The 17,993-nt window shown below is 49.2% G+C and overlaps 1 long non-coding RNA gene across 2 annotated transcripts in view; it reads right to left on the bottom strand.

The window, feature by feature from the left end:
- Positions 1-9,590, bottom strand: part of LOC144239427 (uncharacterized) — a 35,109-nt gene extending 25,519 nt beyond the window's left edge. For both annotated transcript variants that reach the window (XR_013337427.1, XR_013337426.1), the window contains exon 1: positions 9,475-9,590. This is a non-coding gene — a long non-coding RNA (uncharacterized LOC144239427). The remainder of the gene's footprint in view (positions 1-9,474) is intronic.
- Between the last annotated feature and the right edge of the window lie 8,403 nt (positions 9,591-17,993).

Below are 17,993 nucleotides of genomic sequence, written 5' to 3'. Positions count from 1 at the left end.
GGGGGGGGGGGGGGGGGGGGGGGGGGCAGCAGCACAGAACGGATGATCCAAGGAGGCTGCAGCTGACAGGTGGTGGAAGGATGACCTGGGCCCTGAGGCACAGAGCAACAAAGGTCTAGGTCATGAGGGAGAGGGACACTGAGCTGGGGGACCGGGGAGGGAGNAGGTAACACATGCCCTGCAGCAGAAAGCTCAGGATGGAGCTGGGGTCTAATGGCAGAAACAGAATTGTCTGCAACATTATCCTTTTTTATAGTTTCTATATTGTGCAGAAGAGGTGGGAAGGTGCGGGGGTGGGGGTGTCCACAACGTTGCCCTCTGACGGTGGTCACAGGTTTTGGAAATCAGGATGGGCTGTGGTTTGGGTTGCGGCAGAAGGTAGGGAAGGCAGCAGCAGCTGATGTGGGTCCTCCCAGAGACGCACATGACCCAGCTGAGCTCGGCAAAGTGCCCAGGGAGAGGTAGCTATGGCAGAGGCACTTCTTACACGTGTTTTTATTGTGGAATATACCACATACTTCATGAAATGTATCACACATTCAGAAGAGTGCAGAACACGTATCTGGGCAGTTTGAGGAATAATCATAAAATGAACACTTGAGTGTCCATGTCCAAGGTTAGCAGCAGTAGCAGCATCTTACAGAGCAGTCCTGCGGTGCCCCCCAAAATGGTGTCTTCCTCCTTCCCTCCACCAGAGGTAACAACCCTCCTGACATTTATGTTAGTGTCATCCTAGCAGGCATGACTGGAAGAGTGCAGGGATGAATTGAGTCCTGTGAGGAGTAAACTCAGGCCATTCAGTGGCAGCAGCAGCGAGAGCCATGTTGCAGGATGAAGCCCCCAGAGTGAAACTCTCAAGGGTGAAGGCTGAAGACATCTAAGAACAAAGACGTCTATGGGGCACATCGGTGGTTCAGTCAGTTGACCATCTGGCTCTTGACTTCGGCTCAGGTCATAATCTCACAGTTTGTGAGATCCAGCCCCCCAGCCTGGCTCTGTGCTGACAGCTCAGAGCCTGCGTGGGATTCTCTCTCTCCGTTCCTCCCTCCTTCTCAAAGTATATAAATAAACATTAAAAAAAAACAAGCAAACAAAGACATCTACTCCACTGTTCAATTTGGAGTCCTTCGATGAATTCCTCTGATAAACATTTGTTGAATACCTTCCTTGAGCCGGGCAGACACCCCCACCCACCATTCAGTAAAGTCTGTGACATACACAAACATCTTTCGAAGACTTTTTGTGGGACATCAGTAAAGGGGCTGGCATCTGTCTCTGGATTTCAGGCTCTAGGAATATGGGAGACCTAGTGGAAGCAGAAACATGGAGCCGGGTTCTAGAAAGCTACGAAAGCTGACAGCAATGTGGGTGCTGTTATCTAGACGTCATTCCCTATCGCTGCCCCCCCTTCCCACCGCCATCCGGCGCTTCTTGTCATGGGCGTCTCTCTGGACTAGCTGCCTTCCCGGGTGATTGTTAGCTACTCAAGTGCAGGGATCTAGCTCAGGTTTCTTTGACCCCACCCCACAGGTAGTATAATCTCTGATCAAGCCAATGGGTTAGAAAGAACTTTTTGAAGGGACAGACCGTGACGTATTTCATCATGACACAGCTTTGCCTCAAATGGGACATTAGTCCAGAAGTAATCTCAGTTCTTTAGAGGAAGCAGAACGTTCTAAGAGCAAGAAGGCGGACGGCAAATAGTTGACACCTTATGGGAGAAAGGATCATCAGAGTGTATATTCTTCTAGTCGTGCAGCCAATGAANGAGGAAGCAGAACGTTCTAAGAGCAAGAAGGCGGACGGCAAATAGTTGACACCTTCTTATGGGAGAAAGGATCATCAGAGTGTATATTCTTCCAGTCGTGCAGCCAATGAATTAACTCTCTCACATTATCATTATGCAAATATTAAAGAAGGAAGAACATTAACAGGTACGAGTGCCTCCTGCATGCATTCTATCTTTGACTCCTTCTGGAGCAAAACAAAAATGCATCATGGAAGTCCGGTAGTGCACGCCACCCTGGCAAGTTCTCTGGCTGTACCGGAAACCTTGGGGAAGAAGTGCTCTGGGCAGCCCCAGATTCACTTGTGGCTTGAGTCTGGCCCCCTTCCCGTCCAGAGAGAAGGCTGCGGCCACCGTGGGCTGCTGTTACTTCGTCTGTGCACATTGCCCTGCTGTAACGCTGAGCACGGAGCCGGCTGGTTCCAAAATGAGCACTCTCCCCGTCCTCTCCCCCGTGGATCCTGTTGGGAAATTGAATCAGGACGCAGCGTTTAAATGGAGGAAAACCTCGCGGGGGAGGGGGCAGGGGAGGTGGAAAATGAAATTCACTCAACTCACCCAAGCGTCAAACAAACAAACAAAACCCCAACAGAAAGAGAAACAAATAATAAATAAATATCACGGGCCATGCAAAACACTGGCCTCTGCTTTTTCACAAGACTGTGAGTCCAAACTGGTATATTAAGAAAAGTCTCCCGTCTTTCCTCAAACAACAGACTTTACCAAACAGCGATGACAATTAACCTTCCAGATGAATAAATGTGAAACAGCCAGCTGATCAATAGTAAATGAGCTCAAATCACCCTCCTCGAATTGACGGGCGAAAGCGACAAGAGGGAAGAAGAGTTCAGCGGGCGAGGAGGGACCTGAGAGCCAGAGGTGGCTTCTGGGAATGGGGCTTTTTGCAGGGTCCCCACCACCACCTCCAGGAGGCGGGGACCCCTCTCAGGAATAACACTAGATAGTTAATTATATTAAAAACTCCAACACTTTGTGAAATTATTTAGGTAATTAGCATGTAAGGACTACACCTCTAATTCCGCCTTCAAATTCTCATTTTGGACCCTGGACTAATTAAAAAACAAAACACAACAAAACAAACCCAAACTGAGGCTTTTGTAATAGTTGGAGTTTAGCCACTTTGGGAGTTAACATTTCCTGGGGTGGAGGGAGAAAAAAAAACAGATAAAAAATTGCACTAGAAAGTGAAATTGGATTTTAAAAAAATCAATGAAGTAACCAGGCTATTAAAATGGAAAATAAGTCTGATGTCATTCTGAAAAATAAAAGGGTGAGTCACCTGCAGAGCCACTTAATTAAGCACAGGAAGTAACAAGAGAGCTTGAGTGATTTTTCCCGGTTCATGTCAGTATTTCAAAATGAGTGAGGCGTTAGGCCAAGAGCATTCCTTCTAATCAGAGAGTTAAATCGGTTCTTTTGCCCTCAGGACATCTTGATACATTTGAAGTTGATGAAGAGCAAAAAGGAATGTATTAAAAAATTATCCCAACTGCACCAAACAGGCAAAGAAGTGAGCTTTCCACTTGAGGTCCCTGGGGTAGTGTGTGATGGGGGCCACAGGGCGGGTACTAGGACCCTTTGGAGCCCCGAGGGACTCCAGGTTGGGCTGCACCCACCTTCATAAGGTCCCAGGAAAGAAGGTGTTCCCAGGGTTCCTGAGGATTGCAGCCGCTGAGAGCAGGGACAACCAGGTTTGGGTTTTAACAGAAGCGACTTGGGACCCGCAGGCAACTCTGGACAATGCCTTCCATTCTCCATCTAAGCCACTGCTGAGGGGAGCGGGGGGCACAGGGGGCCTGGCCAGGCCACCCCTCCCGCCTCTGCCAAGCAGGTCAGCTCCAGCCAGCTATTAAGTCTGGGGTGCATTCCCCAGCATGGCAGCAGTGTTGCGGTGTCCGAGTCCCACCCCGGGGGAGCCTGAGGGCCACCCCAAAGGGCTCATGGAAGCTCTGAGCCCCGGTTCTCTGAGCCACCCGTGGAGGAGCTCCTGGAGTCACTCCCAGATCCCAAACTACAGCAGCCTCAGAGAGTCTGTCCTGAGACCGAGGGCTCAATGCATGACCTCCACCCACTCCCCCTGAGCGGTTATCAAAGGCCACTTTCCTTTAGCATAGTTCACACGTAGGTCTTTTTTTAAATTTTATGTTTACACTCACACTCTGTCTCTCTCAAAAATAAGTAAACATAAAATTAAAAAGGGAGACAAAGAATCTGAAGCAGGCTCCAGGCTCTGAGCTGTCAGCACAGAACCCTATGTGGGTCCCGAACCCACAGATTGTGAGATCATGACCTGAGCCGAAGTCGGATGCTGAACTGACTGAGCCACCCAGGCGCCCCCACGCTTAGGTCTTTTGATGTTGGTTGGCCATTGTATATTCATTATTATCATTATTCAACTGGGCTAAAAGTGGAAACTTTAATCCTTAAATCTGACCTGGTTTGGGTAGAGGGGAGACCAGACTTGTCCAGAAGAGCTGAGCACCAAAACAGAGCGTGGCTGCCAGCTAAGGGCAAAGAGGAAGGGTCCTGGACACACAGGCAGGGCCTCCCATACCAGGAATGCGGAGTCTCTTCCCCTTGATCAGTAAGGCAGCCTGTTTCCATATAAGCTGAGCTTACTCAGTGGTTAAAACCCAAAACCGGCCACAACCAGGCAGCTGCAGGTTTTAGGGAGCACCCCATACCTTGAGGACAGCTAAACACTTTCCAGATGTTAATACGGATAATGCTCCATTAGTGACATCAACATTAGTAACACTAGTAAAATGATATTAACATTCATAATATCAGAAGTGATCCGCCCTCCCCAAGGGGGTGGGGGGTGGGGGGGAAGTTCCTTAAATGCTTAAAATTGACAATGTAGCACTGGCTTTTCACTTTAACTTTCTAAATGTTTCTCCTTCTCCCTTCCCACTCCAAAGAAGGCTGCTCAACAAAAACACGAGCAAGTAAGTATTTGGTGTTGACAGTTTTAACCCTGTAGCCAACCAAGAGCCAGGTAAATGAATCCTAATCCCCTTTTGAAGCCTGTCCTGGAGACAATAGGTTCCACACACGTTTAGCTACTGCCAGCTGAGCATTGAGTTGCAATGCTAGGAGCTCTGGGAATGATAGGCTATTATGGGCAAGGGTGGGGTCTGACAGTTAAGTATATCCCTAGAAGTATTGATTATTCTCACTCGAAACACCTTTCCTCATTAGAGAGACCACCGGGATCAAGCATGGGGGGCTGGAGGGAGGTGGTAGCATTCATTGTATGCAAGTGAAATAGAACATGGGTTGGGGGCCCAACACTGCAGGTTCATTGCCCTGTGCTGCTGTTTCATCGGTGTGACCTTGCACGGCTCACCTTCTCTTTCTGAGCCTCAGTTTATGCATCTGTTAAATGGGGTCAGTGAGATTCCTGGGACAGTCCTGGGAAGAGTTCATCAAGTTCTCCAGGACAGGATAACTGCCTAATTCTTATTAGTAGCTACCGTATCAACATTTTTGTTCTAATTCAGTTCTTGCTTTAGACAGTGAGCTGAGAAGGCAAGAGAGAAAATATGGAGTGAAAGTTAATAGATGTTGGTGTACTCCAACCTGGCCAGAGAGCCTGGAGAACATCGCTCAGAATTACCTTCATCTTTGCATGATTTCAGTTCTCAGGGGGCAAAGGGAGCATCGGTGCAAGAGAGAACCCAAGACAGGCTGGAGATCCCAGTAAAATGTCTTCCGCAAATCGGAGTGAGTGATTTTGCAGAGGACCAGCTCAGGAAGGGCTTGCTCCTGACTCAGGTGCTGGCAAGGGGTAGCAGGGCCAATCCCAGTACCTTCCTCAGACCCACTGCCTCGCATTCCCTGCCTGCCCCCACCAACTGGCTGGGCACAGCTGGAGGATGTGCTGGGGGAAGTGCACTGCTGTGATTTATAACAAATGTATTTTCCTCTTAGACCCTGTCCCAGGCACAGAGCTCCTAAATCCTTAGAATTTCCCACGAGAAGACTGATAAAGGTGTCTTTGTTATGTTAATGAGGTGACTACTGGAAAGCTTTTAGGTAACCTAACCATTGGCGGCTGGTTGCCTGGAGAGCCAACCAGGTGATTAGAAGGTAGGAAATTTCAGTCTCTGTCCCCCCTCCAGGGAGGGGAGAGGGGCTGGAGTTTGAATTGATTGCCAATGGCCAATGGTTTAGACAATGGCGCCTGTGTAATGAAACCTTCACAAAATCCCAAGAGGACTGGGTTCAGAGAGCTTCCCAGGAGGTGGAAACGGTTGGGTGGTACTCCGGGAGAGCGCGTGGGGAGCCCTGTCCCCGCACCTCACATCTCTCTCCTTGGGCTGTTCCCGAGTTGTGTCCTTTTATAGTAAGCCAGTGAGCTAGGAAGTAAAATGTTTCTGGGGTTCTGTGAGCTTCTCTGGCAAATGAACCCAACCCGAATTGGCATCTTAGGAACCTCTGATTCACAGCCGGTCGGAAGCACAGGTAAGAACCTGGATTTTGGATTGGCGTCTGAAGCGCGCAAGGTGGAGGCTTGTGGGACAGCCTGGAGTTGTCTAAGCATCGCTCTGTGTTGCGTAGGAAGCTCCCCTGTGCCCCACAGCACACTGGAATTGGGTCCAGGAGTCCAAACGATCAGGTTTGCAGCAGGAGAAGGGGAATCTAGCCCTGGGTGCGCAGGCCTTTAGGAAACTCTTTGCTGAGGTCCAATTCACCTGCACCACTGGTCTTGCCCCGTGATAGTGCCCTCAGGGCCACCCTCCTGCCCGATGTACTGCGTCAAGCTGGGAACTGGCTTGCAAGGTTCACCGAGATGACACTTGCTGTGTCAAGGGGTCAAAGTTCAAATGTCACTTTGACTGGTGGTCAGTCAGTCGTTGCAGAAGGAGATAGGAAAAGGAAGAGATAAAAACCTAGCCCCCACCCCCAAGCTCCCCTCCCCTTCCCCTGGGGTTGCAAGACCCAGCCCTCAAGTGAAATTCCCAGGAAGGGCTCTCTCCCTTTGAATCCCAACACCGTCCTTCATCACCAGTGTGCACACCCATCCCCATTCATATCTTCATTGCTGGTTCCATGTGCCCAGGAGGGACTGGGGCTCGGCCCCCCACTCAGCTGCTCACCGGCTGCCCGCCCCGCCTTGGGGAAGATGAGTGCCCTGCTCACTTTCTCATCTGCTACATGGGAAATGTCCCCGGCTTGGCATGTTTCCGCTGGTGACAGGCCTGGCATGGAGTCAGCCTGTTTCTTTTCCCTCTCCAGATCGCCGGCCCGGCCTGACCCCTCCTTGGGGACACTTCCCCGTGTGGTTGACCTCAGCCCCTGCTGCTGCTGCCCGCCCCCACCTGCGTCCCACACCCCAGCCACCCAGGCCCCCTGCGTCCTCTGTGCCAGCTGGGTCCCGGCCCCCCTCTCAGCTTCCCGCTCGGCCGCCGGCCTGGCACCGGCGCAAACATTGCAGATTGCCGAGACCAGAACAGGTCATACTTGTCACTCATACCAGGGAGTCACTTCTGTCTTCCCAGGATCGGCTGCATGGGGAGAAGGGGATGACATCACCAGACTTCATAGTATCTCCCAGAGGGGTCCCTCTGTGCATCTGCCCTGAGGACACCCCCCCCCGCCTCCCCCCTCCTTCCCCAGCGACAGGCCTGGAGCTGCCTTCCTGTTGGAGGGGCCACAGTCCTGAGACTAAGGTAATGGGACCTTCCTTTTTTCCCTGGGAGAGCACAGGGACTTCAGGTTATGCCGCCAAAGTTAAAAGCCCACGAATTTTCTGTTGGGCACCAGCCACTCCAGATGCACAAACATACCCCTAAGGTCCCTGGAGAGGAGAGGGGTCCTGAGCGGTGAATCTCGGGCAGTTTCGAGGTTCATCCGGGAGGCGCACGGATTTCATGGAAGAATAGGGCTTTGGGCTCTGCCTCGCTGGTTCCTGCTGCCTGTTGTTCCCCAGTTCCCTTTTAGGAGATGATGTCTCCCCAGTGTGTTCAGTGTGGGTGGGAGAATGATCTTGTAGGCTGCACTCCAGCAGGGAAGTCGAGGAAGCAGAGCCCTCCTTTCCCTGTCCTGGGCCGCTCACGGAAGGTTGTGTGACCTGACCGCTGGCAGATGCCCTCACCAGGGGGGCATCTGCAACGAGTGAAGCAGGAAGGAGGATCAGCGGGTCCAGCTGAGTGAGACCTGGGGAGACGCCCTCACCCGCGAGGCGATGACTGTACTTCCTGCTTTCCCAGCCCTCTGGACCAGTCCTGGTCTCCTGCCACCCCCAATTCCCAGAGCCCATCGTCACCTTCCACTGCATTCTCTGTTTTCTTTTTAAAGATTTATTTATTTTTGAGAGAGAGAGAGCACCAGCAGGGAGGGACAGAGAGAGAGGGGACAGAGGATCCGGTCTGGGCTCTGCACTGATAGGCTGACAGCAGAGAGCCCTTGAACTCACGAGCCCTGTGAGATCATGACCTGAGCCAAAGTCGGATGCTCAACCAACAGAGCCACCCAGGCGCCCCTCCACTGCATCCTTTTATTTGAGCTACCGGGAGTCTCTTTCTCGCTGTGATGAAACCCTGATACTATCAGGGTGGGCACTGCCCGGCTTACACTGAGCTACCTTAAAGCTCCGTGGGGTCCCCGACAGCAGCGGACACAGAGACCAAGAGTTCTGGCCTGCAAACAAGCCAAATGGCGTGCTTCTTCAGGAAGGGGACATCGTTGTGAATATCTGTAACTGACGTCTCCTTTGGGAGAGCCTGAGTGCGTGTGTGTGTGTGTGCACGTGCACATGCATGTGCGAGTGTGTGCATGAGATAGTGTTTATTTCTTCCTAGTCAATTAATAGATTATACTTCCTCTAAAAGAGTGACTATTTTGTGCCTGAAGGACTTTCCCTGCCTGAGAGACATCTGGTGCTCCACAGCGCACCAGGGGCCAGCAGTCCTGGATTTACCAGAAAGGTGCATGGCCATCCCACTTTGCCAGAGGAGTATCTACAGCTACCGCACTGTCGCCATCCCAGGAGAGGTCCCCGCGGAGCCCACGGCCCAGCCTCACCCTGGTCATATGGATCTCAGGGGCACCTCTGTGGCTGAGGTCAGGGCCCTCCACTCTGGAATGCCGTCACCCACACTGGTGAGGAATGAGACTCGGGGACCATCAGGGTCCCTCAAAGGCCAGTGGCCCATCCTACCATGTTCCTGATGATCTGTGATGAGACTATAACCCACACATTTCTCTCAATCTTTCATTTATTTATTTATTTATTTATTTAAATGTTTAGTTATTTTTGAGCCAGAGACAGAGTGAGAGAGAGAGAGAGAGAGCAAGCAGGAGAGGGGCAGAGAGAGGGAGAGACAGAATCCGAAGCAGGCCCCAGGCTCTGAGCTGTCAGCACAGAGTCCGACACGGGGCTCCAACTCACGAACGCTGAGTTCACGACCTGAGCTGACATTGAACGCTTAACCAATAAGCCACCCAGGTGCTCCATCTCTCAATCTTTCTTTGAAAAAAGTGCACAACTCAGGGACTTTCAGGACTTTCACAACGTTATGCAACCATTACCACTATCTACTTCTAAAACGTTGTCATTACCTCAAGCGGAAAGTCTGTGCCCTTTAACAGTCACTCTCTTAGTTCTGTCCCTCCCAGGCCCCCAGTGCCCACCATTTTACTTTCTGTCTCTATGAACTCACCTGTTCTAGGTGCCTCCGCTGAGTGGAAACACACAGTATCTGTCCTCTCGTGTCTGGCTCTTCACTGAGCACAGCATATCCAAGGATCAGCCGTGTGGTAGCATGCATCTGTCCTTCGTTNCCGCGAGATCATGACCTAAGCGAAAGTCGGACGCTTAACCGACTAAGCCACCCAGGCGCCCCAATACCACGTTTTCTTGATCTAGACATCTCTTGATGCATGTTTGGGTTGATTCCACCTTTGAGCTGTCAGGAAGGCTGCAGTGAACGTTAGTATACCAGTATCTCTTTGAGCCTCTATCTTCAATTCTTTTGAGTTTATTCCTAGGACTGGAATTTGCCGACTCATGTGGTCACTTTATGTTTAGCATTTTGAGGGACCACCAAAATTCCCTGAGTTGTATGCAAGAGCTCCGATTTCACTACATGCTCTCCCACACTTGTTGTTTTTACTATTAGCATTGCCGTGCTAGTTGGTATGAAGTGGTATGCGACGGTGGTTCGTGTTTTGTTCTGTTTGTACTTTTTCGTTGTTTTTATTATGCACTACATTAATACAGTGCATAACCTTCTAGAAAGGATGGATGAGCATCCTTTTTATCAATCAAGAAAATACTTCCTGGGGACAGCGGGGTGGTTTGGTAGGTTAAGCGTCAAACTCCTGATTTTGGTTCAGGTCATGATCTCAGGGCTCATGAGTTCAAGCCCTGCCTCTGGGATCCTCTCTCTTAGTCTCCCCTGTTCATGCACTCCTTTGCTCTCAAAATAAATAGACATTAATAAAAGGAAAATGCTTCCTTGATTGAGTCTACAAACGCTTTGACACATAGTAATGACTGACTCCAGGGACGCACCTCTTTCCATCAAACTCCACTGATAGGAAAATCTGGCGAACCTTTCTTCCTTTGCCCTGTTAGTGAACGTGTGGATGCACGCTGTGGCTATGCCGCTGATCCGGGGTGGAATCTCAAACCACATCTCGCCTTTGTTGCTAAGGCCAAATCCTTCGCCACTGTGGTTTTGTTTGCATTTCTCTAACTAATGATGTTGAACATCTTTTCTTCTGTTTATTGGCCATTTGTAGATCTTCTTTGGGGTAGTGTCTATTCTGATCTTTTCTGCAGTTTTAAACTAAGTTTGTCTTTTCGTTGTTGAGTTGTAGGAGTAGTTTATATATTCTGGATATTAAACCTTTATCACATATGTGATTTGTATGCATTTTCTCCCATTCTGTAGATTGTCTTTTCACTTTCTTAATAACATCTTTTGTGGGGCACCTGGGTGGCTCAGTTGGTGGAGTGTCTGCCTTTGGCTCAGGTCATGACCTCACAGTTCATGGATTCGAGCCTCGCATCAGGCTCTGTGCTGACAGCTCAGAGCCTGTAGCCTGTTTCAGATTCTGTGTCTCCCTCCCTCTGCCTCTTCCCTGCTCATGCTGTGTCAATCTCTCACCCTCAAAAAATAAATAAAATGAGGGGCGCCTGGGTGGCTTAGTTGGTTAAGCGTCCGACTTTCGCTTAGATCATGATCTCGCGGTTCGTGGGTTTGAACCCCACATCGGGCTCTGTGCTGACAGCTAGCTCAGAGCCTGGAGCCTATTTCAGATTCTGTATCTTCCTCTCTCTCTGACCCTCCCCTGCTCACGCTGTCTCTCTCTCTCTCTCTCTCCTAGAAATAAATAAAAAAAAAAAAAATAAATAAATAAATAAAATGATAAAATATTAAAAAAATAATAATGTCCTTTGTGGTGCTTCCTCTGGCTCAGTCGGTGGGGCCTGTAGCTCTTGACTGGGGTTGTGAGTTCAAGCCCCACGTTGGATGTAGAGATTGCTTNAAACGCAATGTCCTTTGATACACAAATTTGATGTATCAAAACTTAATTTTGATGAAGTTCAATCTAACTATATTTTTCTCTTGTTGCTTATGCCTTTGTTGTCAAATCCAATAATCTCTTGCCAAATATGACATTATGAAGGTTTCCCTCTGTATTTTCTTCTAAGAGTTTTATGGTTTTGGCATTTATATTATGGCTGCTGATCCATTTTGAGTTAATTTTTGCACATGATATAAGGTAGATGTTCTACTTCATTCCTTTGTCTGTGGAGGTCTACTTGTCCCTCACCATTTATGGAAGAGATTGTATTTTCCCCATTGAGTGGACTGGGCATTCTTGTCAAAATCAACTGGCCATAGATATATGAGTTTATTTCTGGACTCTCAGTTTTTTTCTGTTGATCTATGTGTTTATTCTTCTTTAAAAATTTTTTTAAAATAATGTTTATTTATTTTTGCAAGAGAGACACAGCACCAGCAGGAGAGGGGCAGAGAGAGAAGGAGACACAGAATCTGAAGCAGGCTTCAGGCTCTGAGCTGTCAGCAAAGAACCTGGCGTGGGGCTTGAGCTCATGAACCGTGAGATCATGACCTGAGCTGAAGTTGAACGTGTAACTGACTGAGCCACCCAGGCTCCCCTCTATGTGTCTATTCTTATGCCAGTACCACACTGGGTTACTGTAGCTTTGTAGTAGTTTTGAAATCAAGAAGTGCAAATTCTCTGACTTTGTTTTTCTATTTACTTATTGAAAGTATAAATGACACACAGTATCTTACTAGTTTCTGGTGTGTATCATAATGATTTGATGTTTTTATACACTACGAAATGACTCCCACAAAAAGTCAAGTTACCATCTGTCACTATATAAGGTTATTATAATATTATTGGCTATACTCCCTATGCTATACATTCCTCAGGACTTATAACTGAAGGTTTGGGCACCGGGATCCCGTTACCTATTTTGCTCATTTTCCACCCCTTCCCTCTCTAGTAACCACCAGTTTATTTCCAGCATCTATGAGTCTGTTTCTGGTTTGTTTCATTTGTACTTTTGTTTTGTTTTTTAGATTCCACGTATAAATGAAGTCACCCAATACTTGTCTTTCTTTGTCTGACTTATTTCACATAGCGTAATACCTTCACAGTCCGTCCATGTCATTGTAAATGGCAAGATTTCATTCTTTTTGTGGCTGAGCAATAGTCCATATACATACATCTTCTTTATCCATTTATCTATCAATGGATGCTCGGGCTGTTCCATATCTTGGCTATAAATAATGCAGCTTTGTTTTTCTTTTTCAAGGTTGTTTTGGATATGTGGGGCCTTTTGAGATTCCATATGAATTTTGAGAATAGATTTCTTCATTTCGACAAAAAAAAAAAAAAAAAAAGAGAGAGAGAGCTGTTGAAATTTTGACAGGGCCCACATTGAATCTGCAGATCACTTTGCATAGTTTTGCCATTTTCACAACGTTAAGTCTTCCTACCCTTGAACACAGGATGCCTTTCCATTTACTTAGGGCTCCTTTAATTCCTTTCAGCAATCTCCAAAACTTTCTTGAGCCTATTTGTGTCTGTGACTTACATAACCTCTCAGGATAATGAGGGCCATATGTTTCCCTTACCCACTACATAAATTAGTGTTAAAGCCAATAGAACATGTTGTCTCTCTCAATTTTTGCAGGCATTCTTAATTTCAGTATTTTCAGTTTTGGTAAGCAAATCCCAGCGTGTGCTATTGCTAGCCTTCATGATTTCCTTGATATTATACATACATATGCCCTTGCAGCCACCATCACCACAGATTAAAAACTCTCAGTCTTGGGGTGCCTGGGTGCCTTAGTCGGTTAAACATCTGATGTTGGGTCAGGTCATGATTTCATGGTTTGTGAGTTCAGGCTCTGCATTGGGCTCTGTGCTGATAGCTCAGAGCCTGGAGCCTGCTTTGGATTCTGTATCTCCCTCTCTCTCAGCCCTTCTCTCTCTCTCTTTCAAAAATAAATAAATATTTGAAAAAAAAAAAACTCTCACCCTTGGGGAGCCTGGGAGGCTACTTTGCCCCGGGTCATGATCTTATGGTTCCTGAGTTCAAGCCCCTCATGGTGATCACGCTGTCAGCACAGAGACCACTTTGGATCCTCTGTCTCCCTGTCTCTCTGCCCCTCCCCTGTTCACATGGTATCTCTCAAAAATAAATAAAACATAAAAAAACAAAAAACCCTCTGGTTCTTTTTGGTATCCCTTCACACAGAGCTTTGTCAACCTCCCTTCTTCTAGTTCTGGTATGTTTCTGATCCAGTAAGCAAACATATTCAACCAAGTTGTATACTGCCCAACCTGCTTCTACATCTGGGTAGGAGACACCCAAATGTCCAGGGTATTAAAGAACAGACCCATAATGTTGACCCTGTGTCCAGGTGCCATGACAAGAGGCACTGGAAACCCATGGCCTTGACCTCACAGAGTGAGGAGAGAGACCCAGTGAAGGAGAGGAGATTTCCAGCTGGTGGTTTAGGGGAGACCCCATGAAGGAGGAACCATTTAACTAAGGAGATCATAGTATGGGGTCTTAGACTCACAATTAATTGAGTGTCATCAGAAAGCAGAACTGGATTTTTATGAATGAGTTCCAAGAGGAATCTGAAACTCCTGAAATGAATGCTAGATTTGAGATGTATTAAGATATGTGCATTGTATGGGGTAGAGAAGGGAATCCATGGTTCTCATTAGATTCTCAAAAACGTAGGTCAGGCTCAACTCAAGAAAGATCCTTCCTCCTGAGGGGCTGATCAGAGGGCTCATTTCTCGCTTGTTGCTAAGAAGCTCAATGTAGATGTGAAGAAATATTATTATGTACCTGGGCCAGAAGCTAATGCATTCAGAAGCTCTTAACCTAGATTCAAGGTGACTTCGTTGTCCTAAAATTGTGTATTTGTTTTATGTTTTTATTTTGGCTCATTTTTCCAGAAACAGTCAGTCATCTGATTCTTAGAGGTCATGATCCCAATAACTAAGCACGGGAGGCCTTAGAAGGCAAGTCCTCTCAGCGAGGAGATACAAGATGTTGCTGCAGAGGGAGAGAGAGAGAGAGATGGTGCAAAGGAGGAGGCCCAGGTGGGGCAGAGAACAGGAGGCTCTAGATATCAGAGAGCAGTGCTACATCCCTCGGCTGCTGAATGACCAGGTGTAGAAACCCTGAAATTGAGGGAGGGAGAGAAGAGAAAGAATTCAAACCGGGGACCCTCAGAGTCGAAGGGTCCGTGCAAAAGCTTACTTCTGGGGGCCTGGCCTGATTTCCCGGGCTTGTCCACATCGCCGGTCCCTGAGCCACGAACTTCTGCTCTCCCCCCAGACCAAGGCACTCTCCAGAGCTACAGGGAGTGTGCCGGGCCTGGCATGCAACAGATGTCTGGGCTCCCTACCCTTCCCCAAAGGGCGGCCCCCTCATTCTCAGAGGGTGACGCTCTGGAAGACCAGGCCTCCCCCTCAGTCACACGGGCCTCGTGTGCTGGCAGTCTCCTCTGGGCGTATTCAAAAGATAAGCTGTGCTGAGCGGTCTTCCTCTCCTACCTGTGGTCACAACGACACACAGACAGAGGTCCCCAGAACTCAGGTGGCCCTGACCTTCCAAACACACCCACGTTGGGACGCCATGGGCCTGGGATGGCAGGCCCCCCATTTGCTCACCCTGTGGGCTGTTCGTTGCCAGAGCAGGATCATGGGATGGCCCGAGAGAGGGCACAGAGCATTTGGTGAGGTTCGTGGCCAAGACTTCCCTTTTCGCACCGTCCCAAGCGGCCCTGGTCCTGGCGGCAGGAGCAGGCACAGGCGTGGGGGTGCCCAGCGCTTCACAGAGGAAGGTCTTCCTTGGGCGCAGGGGCCCTGGCCAGGGACTCCAGAGCACGCAGCTGCTTCTGACGTTTCCAGACCAGCCGGGACCTCTGCTACCCAAAGAAACAGCCATTTCCATTTCGACCCACTTGACTGGAGACCCCGGCAGTTCGCACCCGATGAGCAGCGGGCTGCTGGAATCAGACGCCAAGTGCATCATCGTGTTTTCTAGTACACAAGCCAGCCTTCTGTCTTTCCTCTGCTCCTCCACGGTGGCATCTGTTGGCCGCTGAGTCACACAGCAGGTGACGTGCAGCCCACTCCATATGTGCAAGTTCCGTGGCCATTCGCAGCCTGTGGTTCCCCCATGAGTCAGTAGAATTGGGACATCACTGAGCAGATGTTACGGAGGTAACACAACGGTCACAGGGTGTGGGCCAAGGATGAGTTCTGAACCTTCGAAGGGGAGAACTGCACTCAAGTCTATTTTGAATAAGCTGAGTCACGGCTGCTTCAGGGGCACCGCTCAGCTGCAGACACCAACCAACGGCAAACCCAACCCCTGGGGCATTTTGGTGCAAATTCGGAAGTTTCTATAAAGTGATGCTATTTCGAGGAGAATGAAAACATTTCTTTCTGATGACAACGTGGAATTGTCTGTACAACTTCACACATGAAAATGCAGAACAATTACTTTCTTCCTAGCGCTTAAGTAACAGACAGTGGTTCATATATTTAAAATCTTAAATCAAGTTCCAAACTTATCATTTTTTTTTTTTTTTTTTTTTTTACAAACTCAGTACAGAAGGAGGAGGGTACAGGAGAATGGGGAAAACCCAGGGTTTTATAATTCGCTGTAAGGTGATCAAGCCATCTATTCCCTCACTGTCTATAAGGGACTCTTGCCGTTTGGTTGGTTGGCTGGTTGGTTTTGGGTAGAGTGTCTTTCTGAAATCTCAGGAGTCAAATTAGGCCTTTCTGTTCTCTGAAGCATCTTTGTTTGTTTGGGGTGGGTCTCCTCAGCCATGCAGAGTCCTCTCAAGTCCTGGGCAGCTGGCTGGGTTGTGTAGACACGTGGAGTGAGGGCTCCGTGGAGGCTGTTGGTATGATTTACGAGGCTCTACCCCAGTGCGGGAGGCTGACTCACAGCCCCAGAGATGTGAGTTTGGGGTGGAAGGTGGGCTCACTTCAAGTTGTGCAGGCTGAGCTTCCCCCACACCCATCCAGTGCCCAGATGGGAGGCCCCACTCAGGGATTAAGACGCTCAGCATCCTGAGGAGACCCCTGGGGGAGCACCCTTGAACCTCACTGGCGGCTGGAGAAGTTGAGGAGCAGAGAAACCAGGAAGATGCTTCTGTCCTCAGACCTCCTTGCAGTGGGGTCCTCGCTGCAGCCTTCAGGGTGCAACTCCGAGATGTGGCCCCCTCCTTTCTGGTTCATGGGACACACTGTCCTTGGACCCTCTGTCTCCCAGACACTTAACTCATCCTTGGATCTGCTGACATTTCTCTCCTCTCCTCCCCACAAGCTTGTCTGACGTGACTCCGTGTGCGGTGGGCTTGTTAAGGAAAGGAGGGCAGGTGAATGGGCCAGAATCACTCCCGGCTTCGACAAATCTCACCTCTGCCCAGGTCTTTGCCCTCCGCCCTCCACAGACCCCTTTACGGAGTGCCTCGCCAGAATGCTCTTGTCTTCCTTCACTCTGCCAACACGGGAACGTGGAGCATCCTAGACCACCAGTGTCATGGAAGACGGCTCCTGAGGCTTCTCACTTGGCCAACTTCCCATGGCCTCCCTGGTGGTCAGGTCTTACTTTATGAGGCCCTAAGGCGGACAGCAGTGAAAGCAGAACTCTTAATCACGGCCTTGGCCTTGCCTCTTACCCTGATCCATGTCTCATTCCCCTCTGTCCTGTTCTCTATCCTCCCAGATTTCTTTAAAAAAAATTTTTTTTAACGTTTATTTACTTCTTTAGAGACAGATACAGAGCATAAGCAGGGGAGGGGCAGAGAAAGAGGGAGATGCAGAATCCGAAGCAGGCTCCAGGCTCTGAGCTGTCAGCCCAGATCCTGATGTGGGGCTCGAACTCACTAANCCCCCTTTTCCCTCCCCACCCTCTCTTTCTTGCCCCAGAACATGAAGAGAACCAGAGAGCAAGCCCCCATACTCCTGGTTCCCCCTTTACTGTTGTCGGTCAGGGTAGATGCTGGACCTTTCACCGAGGCAGGACTCAACAGTGAAGTGATGTGGTACATGGTCTTTGTCACAGCCCCTGGCCTCCACCTCCTATCCCTGGGGACATCTTTCAGCTCCCTCCCTCATTCTGAGCAACATCCTGTGATTGACCTTCCAACCCTTGGAGCAGCATGGCAGCCCAGCCCCCCTTCCACGCCGCATGGCTGGAATTTCCAAGGCCCTTCTGACTAGGTGGCCTCCCTCCCAGCCCCCCAGCACAAGGATGTTCCCCTGGAACGTTCAGTCACATAAATTCTTCCAGGAATTTGTTGCCAGGAAAGAAAAATTCCCTGAAGAATATTTTCTTTTATTAGACAATAAGAGCTGCATACCACACTGTTTTCCTTTTTTTTCCCCCTTTCCTTTCCTTACCAGGAAGTTAGAGCTACACTGGTGCTGATTATGCAGGCAATCGTCAGCCCTCTTTCTGTCCCCTTGTTACAGCCACTTGTCTAGCACATTCTGGGTGTGTAGCCCCGTGTGGACATCATGAATGGGATGCAGGCTCCGGTAACTGTGCAGGAAGGTCGTCTGGGCGGCCCTGTGGTCTTGACACACCGCCCTCACCCTGCCCCCCTCATTGGGCCCTGGAGTCTCTCCCAGCACAGAGTCCCCTCTG

The sequence above is a fragment of the Crocuta crocuta genome, unplaced genomic scaffold (assembly GCF_008692635.1).
Source record: "Crocuta crocuta isolate KB4526 unplaced genomic scaffold, BGI_CrCroc_1.0 scaffold67, whole genome shotgun sequence".
NCBI lineage: Eukaryota > Metazoa > Chordata > Mammalia > Carnivora > Hyaenidae > Crocuta > Crocuta crocuta.
This window is presented reverse-complemented; position numbering and strand designations above follow the sequence as displayed.